The following is a 12,579-nucleotide window of genomic DNA, read 5'->3' as shown; positions in this document are numbered from 1 at the left end:
AGACATCACTGTGCCAGAGTCCCTTCATGAAGCAGGACAATTTTTCCGTCAGTTTCCCATGGCATTCCAACCAGTCGGTGATATTGGGTAGAGTGAGTGTAGCTCATCTGTGTACCGTCAACCTCTGTAACATTGTCCTAATTTTTTATACTAAAACTGGTTCAATCTTTCTGGTCATTGCAGAGCTCTCTCCAAAACATGAAATTTATTCCTTAGAATTGTACATTCTCTTTAGACCCTATGAATCCTGTTTTCTATCAAGAATTCTCCTTGGGGAGACAGAATAAACACTACTACCTCAGTTACCAAAGCTGTCAAGAAGAGCTGAATACCACTTAAAATCAGCAAATCCAATTTGGGACTTAAAGGACCTAACTTGGAAGCATTTCATGATTGTCTTTTTTTTTAATCAAGTAACTTCAAATGTTATATTCCTTAGGGCCCCCAAGGGTTTCAAATCATGGGAGTGTACAGGTTTTTATTTACACAATGGGAAAATGTGAGTGTGATTTTGCCATTATAGGTAGATCTGGTTTCTCAGGGCTCTGGAAATAGAATTGCTTTCCCTGGGACCAGGATGGGTATTTTAGCAGTTAGAAGAAGCTAGCATAGTGAGTGGACCATGGAGACACCAGGGGAAGAAAATCAATTGCCACATGATTTATGCTGTTTCTGCTACATTGGTGCCACAGTTCTAGGCACTTATGCAGACAACTGGCAGACTCTCTGATGTAATTTTTAGAATGAGGCAGGGTGGAAATAAAAGGAAAAAAGAGGGGGAGGGAGTAGTAAAAGAGGCTTTCTGACTTAGAAAAGCTAGTTTGCAAACATAATAGTGTTGTTTGAGAGTGTTACCAGTTTCAACCGAAATGCTAAATTGTCCTCGAACCACTATGATTTTTAAAATTGTTTTGGAAGGATAAAGGGTCTTTTTCATATTGAATCAATTCCTGTGTTATATCTTTTTCACAGCTCAATTAAATTTTTGGTTTTTCCAGAAGAGTTAGAGAAAGGCTAACGGTAAGGATATTTTTAATCACTAGGAGCATTTCTACATGAACAGTTAACAAGACTGGAAATTAATTTCAATTTGAGCAAACCCTGAAACAACTCATGCTTGAGTTATTTGGGAGGTGTTCAGAGCTACTCTCACCAAAGTGGTCCATGAGGGCTGGATGCTCGTTTTTGAAGGCAGTGTTTTTGACACTTCTGCGGAGTTCTGGGAAATTAACAGGACCTCTGAATAAAGGTTATGGGGCAAAGAAGATTGCTAAACATTGTATACTAGTTTTCACAAGTGGGACCAGGCTGATCTAGTTTAAAAAATTATATTCCAACTACAGGGATTTTTTTTTTTTTAAATTCAAGACAACATGCATAACCACAGTGATTTCAAATTAATGTCAAGATGGATAACTTCTCTGGAAAGAGCTAACAACATCGGGCTGCATCCCTATGCAGCCAGGGCCCCACTAGATGGCGCCACATCCCTCAGCCCCGCCCCAGCCCTTGCCTTGCCTTGCCTGCAGGCTCACGTTTGTTACCTGCTTTGTGGCTTGTGGGGCTTTGAATTTTTTGATGCGTGCTCTATTCTCCATATCCTTCCTGGAGTTTTGTGATGACACATTACAGGTTGTGGGAATTTGATCGACTTTATTCAATCCAGCATTTCCAAAATTTGTTTAAAATCCCTGAGCACCATGACTACTGGCATACCCAGTAGCATTCTGTGAAACAAGATGGGGAAACTGGGAGAAAGCGGATGGTACACAGAATTAGAGATAGGACCTGAGTTCTAATCCTAACTCTTACCAGTAACATTAATGACATTAGGATAAATCATTCTTTATGCCTAAGTTTTTAATATATTTTTTAATGAAGTAGAGATGATTTACAATGTTGTGCTAAATTTTTTTTACACCTCTTAGAATTATTTCCAAACATACATTGGTGTATAGTGGTAATTCCAATGACATATTCTTTGTGAGAAAAATAAAAGTGAAAAACACTACAGAAATGCAAAGGTTTCTTTTGTGTGTGTGTGGAGTTGGTAGTGATAGATCTAGCATCAGTGCTCAGTAAATAATTTCAACGGTGTTGCATTCATAAGTCTCTTGCTATATGGTACCTTTTATTATTTTTCTGAATAATGTTTCTGTTTTTGAAAAGTTGATATTGGGTAATTTGGCTATCATTTTAAACTGTACAAAAATTTGTCAATAACTGAGAGGGAGCATGGGTTAGAGGGAAGGAAGGGGAGGTACTTAGTTAATACTAAATTCTTTTCTGTAAAAGTACCAATTTTATATAATGAATTTACTTTTGTTTTTGATCTTTTGAGACCATCGAGATTCCATTTTCTACAATCGATCTTGGGGCTTTAGGACACTGGTATAATTAAAGCTATATATTCGAACTTAGGAAATTCTGCACATCTTTAAAAGTAGAGGAACCAATCTTTCATTGATGGCTGTGAAGATAATTTTGTGAGTACATGCAGGTGTGAGGGACTCCTCATCATGAGCTTGATTTGTACCTACACTCATTAATAAAACACATTTTTGTTTTCATTTTGGAAATTGACTTGTTTTCTTATTCTCATCATTTAGTCAAGGCCAGCCATCTTCAACTTGCTGTGGACTCTCAGGACAAGGGCAAATGGGGCAAGATTTGAGAGTCAGGTGTGCCTGACATTCCTCTAGGTGCTGTGGGTGGAACAGAGAACAGCGCTGAACTCCAGTTCCCAAGGAGCTCCAATTCAGTAGGAAAGAAAACCCCACACCATCAATTCAGGTGCTGGTAATGATAAGGAAAAAAAGATATACACCGGTAGAGCTGAACTTCTCAAACATGGCATCTGGGGCCAGATAACCCTTTGTGGTAGGGAGCTGTACTGTGCATTATATGATTGTGTATCAGCCTCCCTGGCCTCTACTCACTAGAGAACACTTGTGCCCCCCAGGTGGTGACAACTGCAAATGTCTGTAGACATTACCAACGTCTCCTGAGAGGCAATAATACCCTTGGTTGAAAACTGCTGTGATAGAGGATGCCTGGAGGGGAGCGCTTGTGGGGAATTGGTGTAACTTTTGCTGAGTTGGTCAGGAGCTGCCTCTGGGAAAGCAGTGACGTTTGAGTTGAAACCGAAAGAATGTGTAGGTGGCAGTGACGTGAAGAAATCCAGCAAATGCAGAGGCCCTGAGGTAGGAATAAGCTTGTATGTTAAGAGGGAGAAAGTATGGTGTGTTCCAAGGACTAAAAAAAGCCAGTGTGGCTGAGGCAGAGTGAGTGAGGAAGATTGAAAAGAAATGAAGCTGGAGAAACGGGTGCCGTTTTTAGGTGCTGATGCAAAGGGCTGTATGAACATATCCGTTTGAGAAGAATCCCATTCTTGGAAAACAAAGCACTTTTGCTACTAGGGGTTGAACCTGCAAATTTTATTTTAACATTTATTAACGTGCTGTAGTGATACCGTCCGAAGTTCAGATATAAAAAGCCAGTTTGGTTGGAGCGACAGGAGAGGGTACCTGGGGGAAGGACAGGGGTGCGTCCTGGCAGTGAGGGGCTTTCCACAGGGCTGTGTGAGGGCACCCATGCCTAGGAAGAGGGGTCCTGGAAGAAGAGACTCCAAAGTTTGAATCACATGGGCCCGGACGCAGCTGAACCCACTCTTTCTAATTAGTTTGAATTAGTGGGGCGGAGCAGGGGCTGCCTTCAGCTAGTCCACAATGGGTTTTTTAAATAGTTAGGTGTTTTAATGTACATTTTTAGAACACGATGCATCAAAACCGTGATTTAATGGATATTATTTAGGATGAATACAATTTTAAAGTTGACCTAAAACAACTTGAGTGAACAATAGCAAAAGGGCACTGTGACTATGGCAAAGGTTATGTAGATGCCTGAAGTCAGGGAGGCAATGAGTTAGATCAACTGGGAGCTCCTTAGAATACAGATTCCTGGGCTCTGCTCCTAGAGATTCTGATTCAGTAAGAGAGGTGGGCCCTAGGAGTTTATTTTTTGTTGGTTTAAATTACAGAAGATAAGCTACTAAAAATTTACATTTCAACAAAAACATTCAGAATTCATGAAAGAATATGTAGAAAGAAGAGCATGCAATAATCCTCCATTTCTACTTATGTGAGCAGTACATTTCATGAAATGAACATGACAACTTTATATTTAGACTGTGTGGGTATCTGATGGGCTTTTGAGGGTAAAAGAAATTGCTCGCTCTTGAGTCCCTAAAATATAGGAACACCCTAAGAAATGTAGGGTAGCATATTTTCTCTCTGGTTTTGCAGAAGTGTTTCTTCAAGATTCATAGCGCTCTCTAGGAGGAATGGAATACTCGTCAAAATTTATCATTTGTTCTCCCTTTGGTCAAGGTCTTCTGTCAGTTGGTTGTGGACAGCTTTGATGGGGGAAGTCTCAGGATACAAATTCTCTCAAGACTGTTTCTTCTTTGACTCTTGATCACCTCAGATCATCTGAAGAAGTATAGACAAAGCCATTGCTGCACCCACTGCAAAGGTACTAATAGCCAACAAAAACCCAGATGGAGCCTTTAGTAGCCTTGGTGTAGAGTGTGAGCAGGGTGTATGGAGGCTGAGGGAGGAAGAGTCGAATCCTGAGAATTCCTGGGGATCTAACTTTAAATTTCCCTTGGGAATTCTCAAGGCTCCTAAGGGCCTTTGCAACTGAGTTTGAGTCTTTGGTTACGTTCTTTTCCACATGGCTACCAGTGTAATCGAAGAAACCAAGGTCTGATTGTGCTACATGTGAGATGAAAATCCTCCCACTGCTCCCCAGTGGGTACAAGTCCCTACTCCATCATAAGCCCTTCACAACTTCTCCCTTGTCTGCTTGCTTCATACAGCCCCTCCGTGCGGTGCTCCGGCAGATATAAATGCCTCAGATACCCACTCTCCACTCCGTAGTTCAACCCATCTTGGGGGATGCTTGTCTCCTGTCTCCCCACCAGGCATGCCGTTCCTCAAGGTTCAGCTCAACTGTTACCTCTTCATACTTTCTCAACCTCATCCCTGTAGACAGAATCCCTCTTAAGAACGCTTCTGTGCAGCCCATTGTAGTCGCTCAATGAATAATACAGAGTACCTCCCATGCACCAGGCATGGTGCTAGTGCCTGACTCAGGTCCTTCTGCATGAGGCCAGCACCCCAGCTAGCATGTGTGGTACCTTGGGTGAATTACAAAGAGGCCTCCTCCTCCTTCTGGCTGACAGAGCCCTGAGCCAGGGCGGAGACTTGTCAAATTGAATCTCTACAAACTGTCACCTTAAATAGTGACCCTAGAACTTAATCTTTTGTATAAGAGGTCTTTAGGTTGATGATGTTTTTATACTGAGCTCTTTGAGGGAAGTGTATGTAGTTTCCCAGCATCTAGCTTACACGTAGTAGGTGCTCAATACATATCCATGACGATTAGTGAATACATCAACTGAAAGAATGTTTCCTAGAGCCTTGTTGTGTGTGCTGGGGATGGGATGGGGCATGGAAGAATGTCTCTGAAACCAGAAAAAACCCCTTCCTATGGCTGGGTGGAGTGTAGGAGTCTGTGTAAACCCCACGGACCTGCTGAGACTAGTAATTTACAACCTTGACTGCAAATTAGAATCACGTGGGAACCCACTTCCACACCAATCAAATTAGGATCTCAGCAGGTGGGGCCCAGGTAGTGTCAGCCTTTTCAGCCTCCCCAGATGATTTCAATGTGTAGCCTAGGTTGAGCACCACTGACCTAGAGAGAGTTGGAGAGGGAATGTGACAGCATGTTTTCTTGTTGTGTGTGACAAGCGCTCTGGAAAAGCTTAAAAGATACAACCAAAACAGGAACACATCAACAGTGGGCTGGGGCAGGTGAACGACCAAGTAGGGAAATGGCCCGACGCCGGATGCCAGCTGATCTGCCCTCCATCTGGCTTCCTTGGCAATGGCATGATGTTGATGGCAGCCCTGGGAACAGGAAGTCTGGATGCTGCCATGCTTTTGTAAGGCTTCTCGGAAAGTTGGCCCACAGCTGCCTCGTTTGACTGTCCCTGGGCCTCCAAGGAACTAAATGTTTTCTTCCACCAGTTGTAAAAATAAGCAAAGAAGAAAGTCCCCTTTGGCCTCTGAGGAAGTGCTCTAAGGTAACCTTCTCTGTTTTGTGCTCTCAACTGCTGACATGGGGTATGCTCTGTCTGGCGGTTCCTGCACCTGCTGGAGCCTAAACAAGATACTTGGATGATGAACGTTTCGCATATTTCTCAATAGACTTTATTTTTCAGAGCAGTGTCAGGGTCACAGCAAAATTGAGTGGAAAGTACAGAGAGTTCCCGTATGGCCGCCTTCCTCTCCCCACAATACACAGCCTCCCCCACCATCCACATCTCTCGCAAGCGTGGTACATTTGGTACAATTGATGAACCAGCATTGCCACATCATTATCAACTGGAGTCCATAGTTTAAATGGGGGTTCACACTTTGTGAGGTGCATGCTACAGGTTTTGACAAATGTATCATTACACGTGTCCACCATTACAGTATCATGCAGAATAGTTTTATTGCCCTATTTACTGCTCTATGCTCCACCTATTCATTCCTTCCTCCCCCCAAACCTGCGACAACCACTGACCTCTGACTCCATAGTTTTACCTTTTCTGAGATTTCGTGTGGCTGGAATTATACAACACATAGGCTTTTCAGGCCGACTTCTTTCACTTACCAATATGCATTCAAGGTTCCTCTGTTTCTTTTTGTGGCTTCATAGCTCATTTCTTTTTACTGTGGAATAATATTTTATAGTTTCAATGTACCTCAGTTTGTTTGTTCATTGACCTATTGAAAGATATTTTGGTGGCTTCCAAGTTTTGGCAACTGTGAATAAAACTGCTGTAAACATTCATGAGCATGATTGATGGATTGTATGGTGAGAGTTTGTTTAGTTTTGTAAGAAATTACTAAACTGTCTTCCAAAATAGCTATACCATTTTTTATTCCCGTCAGCAATGAATGAGAGTTCCTGTTGTTTCACATCCTTACCAGCAATTGGTGTTGGATTATAACCATTCTAATAGGTATGTTGTGGTGTCTCATTTTAATTAGCATTCCCCAATAACATATGATGTTGAGCATGTTTTCATATGTTTATTTACCATCTGTATATCTTCTTTGGTGAGGTGTCTATTTAGGTCTTTTGACCATTTTTAAAATCAGGTTGTTCATTTTCTTATTGCTGAGTATTAACGGTTCTTGGTGTATTTTACATAACAGTCCTGTATCAGATATGTTTTTTTGCAAGTATTTTCTCCCAATCTGTGGCTTGTCTTCTCATCCTCTTGACAGTGTCTTTCACAGAGTAGGAGTTTTTAATTTTAATGAAGTGCAACTTCTCATTTTTTTCTTTCATGGGTCATGTCTTTGGTGTTGTACCTAAAAGGCCATTGCCCTATCCAAGGTCATCTAGATTTTCTCCTATGTTATAATCTAGGAGTTTTATAGTTTGGTGTTTTACATTTGGGAGTATGACCCATTTTGAGTTAATTTTTGTGAAGGTTATAAGGTCTGCATCTAGATTCATTTTTTTGAGGTAGATATCCAGTTAGTCCAGCACCATTTATCGAAAAAACAATCATTTCTCCATTGAATTATCTTTGCTCCTTTGTCAAAGATAATTTTACTTTATTTGTGTGGTTCTCGTTCTTGGCTCTCTATTCTGGCCCATTGATTTATTTTTCTATTCTCTGGCCAGTAGCATACTGTCTTGATTGCTGTAGCTTTATAATAAATCTTGAAGTTGGGTAGTATCAATCTTCTGACTTGGTTCTTCAATAGTGTGTTGACTTATTCTGAGTCTTTTGCATTTCCATATATACTTTGGAATCAGTTTGTTATTATTCATAAAATAACTTTCTGGGATTTTTATTGAAATTGCATTGAGTCTACAGATGAAGTTGGGAGGAACTGACATTTTAATAATATTGAGCTTCCTGATCCATGAACATGGACTAGCTCTCCATTTATTTAATTTTGATTTCTTTTTTTTTTTTTTTTTTGCGGCACGCGGGCCTCTCACTGCCGTGGCGTCTCCCATTGCGGAGCACAGGCTCCGGACGCGCAGGTTCAGCGGCCATGGCCCATGCTCCCAGCCGCTCCACGGCATGCGGGATCCTCTCGGACCGGGGCACGAACCCATGTCCCCTGCATCGGCAGGCGGACTCCCAACCACTGCGCCACCAGGGAAGCCCAATTTTGATTTCTTTCATCAGAATATTGTAGACTTCCTCATCTTGATCTTAACATATTTTGTTAGGTTTAAGCCTAAGTATTTTTTCACATGCGCTAATATAAATGGTATTATGTTTTTAATTTCAAGTTCTAATTTTTCATTGCTGTTATTTGGGAAAACAATAGACTTTGGATATTAACCTTGTATCCTGCAATCTTGATTTAATCGCTTATTAGTTTCATGATTTTTTTTGGTCACTTCTGTGGAATTTTCTGTATGGGCTATCATGTCATGTGAACAAAGGGTTTTGCTTTTCTTCTGAATTTGTATACCTTTTATTTCCTTTTCTTGTCCTTTTGCATTAGCTTGAATGTCCAGTATGATGTTGAAAAGAAGAGGGGTATCCTTACCTTGTTTCTGATCTTAGTGGAAAAGTACCTAGTTCAGGCTTTGAACAAAAGCCATGACTATGAGAATTTTATAAGATATCTTGATATATGTGCATTCCAGTCTCATCTATATCTCCAGCCTTCTGCTTTCTATTGGAATCGTCCCCTCTGCCTGTGAGCACAACAAACAATGCCCCCTAACAACTTTCCCTTGACCCTTTAATGCCTTCACAATCTCTAGCTACTCCCCTTCCTCTTTCCTTTATATCTGAGCCAAACTTTTCTGTCCCAAATGTCCACTTCCCTGCCTCCCATTTACTCCTTAAATTAATGCAACTGGCTTCTGGCTCTACTCCTCCATTGAAGCCATCAAGCAAAAGTTCAATGTTAGTGCAGTGGCTATTTCTCAATTCTTATCATATTTGACTTCTTTGTAGCATTTGACCCCACTGACCAAGCCATGCTTCTTACAACCCTCTCTTCCCTTTTGCTCTCAGGAAGTGGTACCATTTATCCTGATTTTCTTCCTATCCTTCTGCATTTGTTCTTACTACCTGTGGCTGGATCCTCTTTCTCTATCTCCCTAAGTGTTAATGTTCCCAGGACTCAATCCACTGCTTGCCTTTTTCTTGTTATCCTCTCCCTATTTACTGGCGACCCCCAGATCTCTAGTACAGTCATATGTCTTTCCTGAGCTTTAGGCCCAGTTGTGAACTGTTGACTGGGCTTTTCCACCAGGATATCTTATAGGCAGCTGGAGCTTTCTATGTCCACATCTGGACATATCATCTTTTAGCCCCACTCTCCCAAATAGCTTCTAGTCCAACAACCAAGTTCATCCTGGATTCTTCCCTCTTGCTTCACTCCTGCCTAAAGCTCTTAATCCATCCCCTATAAAAAATTAGTCCAGCCTGTGGATTATATCCCCTCATTGTCTCTGTAATCCATCACCTTCTTTCCATTCCTCCAGCTGCATCCCCAGGATTAATTTCTGTATAAGGTGTGACGTTAGGGCGAAGTTCATCTTTTTTCCTATGGATATCCAGTTGCTCCAGCACCATTTGTTGAAAAGCCTATCTTTCCTCCACTGAATTGCACTTGCACCATTGTTAAAAACTCTACTGAGCATATTTGTGTGGGTCTATTTCTAGGTCCTTTATTTTTTTTTATTGAGGTATACTTGACATATAACATTATATTAATTTCAGGAGTGCAACATAATGACTCAATATTTGTATATATTGCAAAATGATCAGCACAATAAGTCCAGTTAACATCCATCAGCATATACAGTTAGAAAATAATTTTCTTCTTGTGATGAGGACTTTTAGGATCTACTCTGTTAGCAATTTTCAAATAAACTGTACAGTGTTATTAACTATAGTCACTATGCTGTACATTACATCCCCATGACTTAATTATTTTATAACTGGAAGTTTGTAGCTTTTGTACTTTCACCCATTTCTCCTGTCCCCCATCCTCCACATCTGGCAACCACCAATCTGTTCTCTGTATCTGTGAGCTTGGCTTGTTGTTTTTGTTGTTGTTTAATTCCACACAGAAGTGAGATCATACGTTGTCATTCTCTGACATATTTCACTTAGCATAATGCCTTCAAAGTCCATCCATATTGTTGCAAATGGCAAGATTTCATTCTTTTTTGTGGCTGAATAGTATTCCAGTGTGTGTGTGTGTGTGTGTGTGTGTGTGTGTGTGTGTGTGTATAGTATATATCACAGTTATATATAGATATATATCACATTTTCTTATACATTCCTCCATTGATGGACTCAGGTTTTTCCATATTTGGCTATTGAAAATAATGCTGCAGTGAACATGGGGGTGCATATATCTTTTCAAATTGGTGTTTTCATTTTTCTTCAAATAAATTTCCAGAGTAGAATTGCTAGATCATATGTTAGTTTTATTATTTTTAATTTTTTTGAGGAACCTCCATACATTTTTCCATAGTGACCATACCAATTTATATTCCCACCAACAGTGCTCGAGGTTTTCCTTTTCTCCCCCTCCTCTCCAACACTTGTTATTTCTTATCTTTTTGGTAACAGCCATTCTCACAGGTGTGAGGTGATATCACATTGTGGTTTTGATTTGCATTATCCTGATGATTAGTAATGTTAATTTTCTTTTGCTGTAGTTGTTGGCCATTTGGATGTCTTTGAAAAAATGTCTATTCAGATCCTCTGCCCATTTAAAAATTTGTTTTTTCTGCTATTGAGTTATTATATGTTCTTTATATATTTTGGATATTAACCCCTAATCAGATATCTGAGTTCTCTATTTGGTCCTAATGGTCTGTGTTTGTATCCCTCTGTCCATACTGCACAATCTTGCTATGTAATTAATCTTGTAGGTATGTAATTAATCTTGAGATTGGGTAGACTAATTCCTCCCACTTTATTCTACTTTTCCAAAATCTTTTCAACTATTCTAGTTCCTTTCCATGTAAATTTTAGAATAATCTTCATTTTTACAAACATATTACTGAGATTTTGATAAGAATAGTATTAAACCTATATAGCAATTTGGGGAAGGAGAATTGACATCTTTACTATGTTGTCCAACTCATTAACACAGTGTATCTCTCAATATATTAAAATCTTCTTTGATCACTTTCCTCTGCATTTTGTAGTTTTCAGCATACAAGTCATATATATATATACACATACATATACACACATATATATTAGTTAGATTTGCACCTATTTCTCTTTTTTGAGCAATTTTAAATGGTATATTTTAAATTTTGGTGTCCCTGTGTTCCTTGCTAGTAAATAGAAATAAAATAGTGTATAGAAATAAAAACAATTTTTGTATATTTATCTTGTATTTTGCATCTTTGCTGAACTCACTTATGAGTTCTAGGAGTTCTAGGAGGTTTTTTTTTTTTAAGATTCCTTGGGATTTTCTACATAGATGATCAATCATGTTATCTACAAATAGGGACAGGTTTTTTTGTTTGTTTTTTTAACATCTTTATTGGAGTATAATTGTTTTACACTGTTGTGTTAGTTTCTACAGTATAACAAAATGAATCAGCTATATGTATACATATATCCCCATGTCCCCTCACTCTTGCATCTAACTCCCACCCTCTCTACCCCACCCCTCTAAATGGTCACAAAGCACCAAGCTGATTTCCCTGTGCTATGCGGCTGCTTCCCACTAGCTATCTGTTTTACATTTGGTAGTGTATATATGTCCATGCCACTCTCTCACTTCGTCCCAGTTTACCCTTCCCCCTCCCCGTGTCCCCAAGTCCATTCTCTACATCTGCGTCTTTATTCCCGTCCTGAGCCTAGGTTCTTCATGACCTTTTTTTTTTTTTTTTAGATTCCATATATATGTGTTAGCATACAGTATTTCTTTTTCTCTTTCTGACTTACTTCACTCGGTATGACAGACTCTTTGTCCATCCACCTCACTACACATAACTCAATTTCATTTCTTTTTATGGCTGAGTAATATTCCATTGTATATATGTGCCACATCTTCTTTATCCATTCATCTGTTGATGGACACTTAGGTTGTTTCTATGTCCTGGCTATTGTAAATAGAGCTGCAATGAACATTGTGGTACATGACTCTTTTTGAATTATGATTTTCTCAGGGTATATGCCCAGTAGTGGGATTGCTGGGTTGTATGGTAGTTCTATTTTTAGTTTTTTAGGGAACCTCCCTACTGTTCTCCATAGTGGCTGTATCAATTTACATTCCTACCAACAGTGCAAGAGGGTTCTCAGGGACAGTTTTAATTCTTCCTTTCTGATCTGTATATCATTTGTTTCCTTGTCTTGCCTTATTGACCTGGATAGAACTTTAGGTCTATGTAGCATAAGTATGGAGAGAGTAGGCATTCTTCCCTCCTTCCCAATCTTAGTGGGGAAAATTCAGCCTTTTCCCTTTAGTATGATCTATTTGTAGGGATTTTTTTTCTTTT

Source organism: Lagenorhynchus albirostris, chromosome 3 (assembly GCF_949774975.1).
Source record: "Lagenorhynchus albirostris chromosome 3, mLagAlb1.1, whole genome shotgun sequence".
Classification (NCBI taxonomy): domain Eukaryota; kingdom Metazoa; phylum Chordata; class Mammalia; order Artiodactyla; family Delphinidae; genus Lagenorhynchus; species Lagenorhynchus albirostris.
This window is presented reverse-complemented; position numbering follows the sequence as displayed.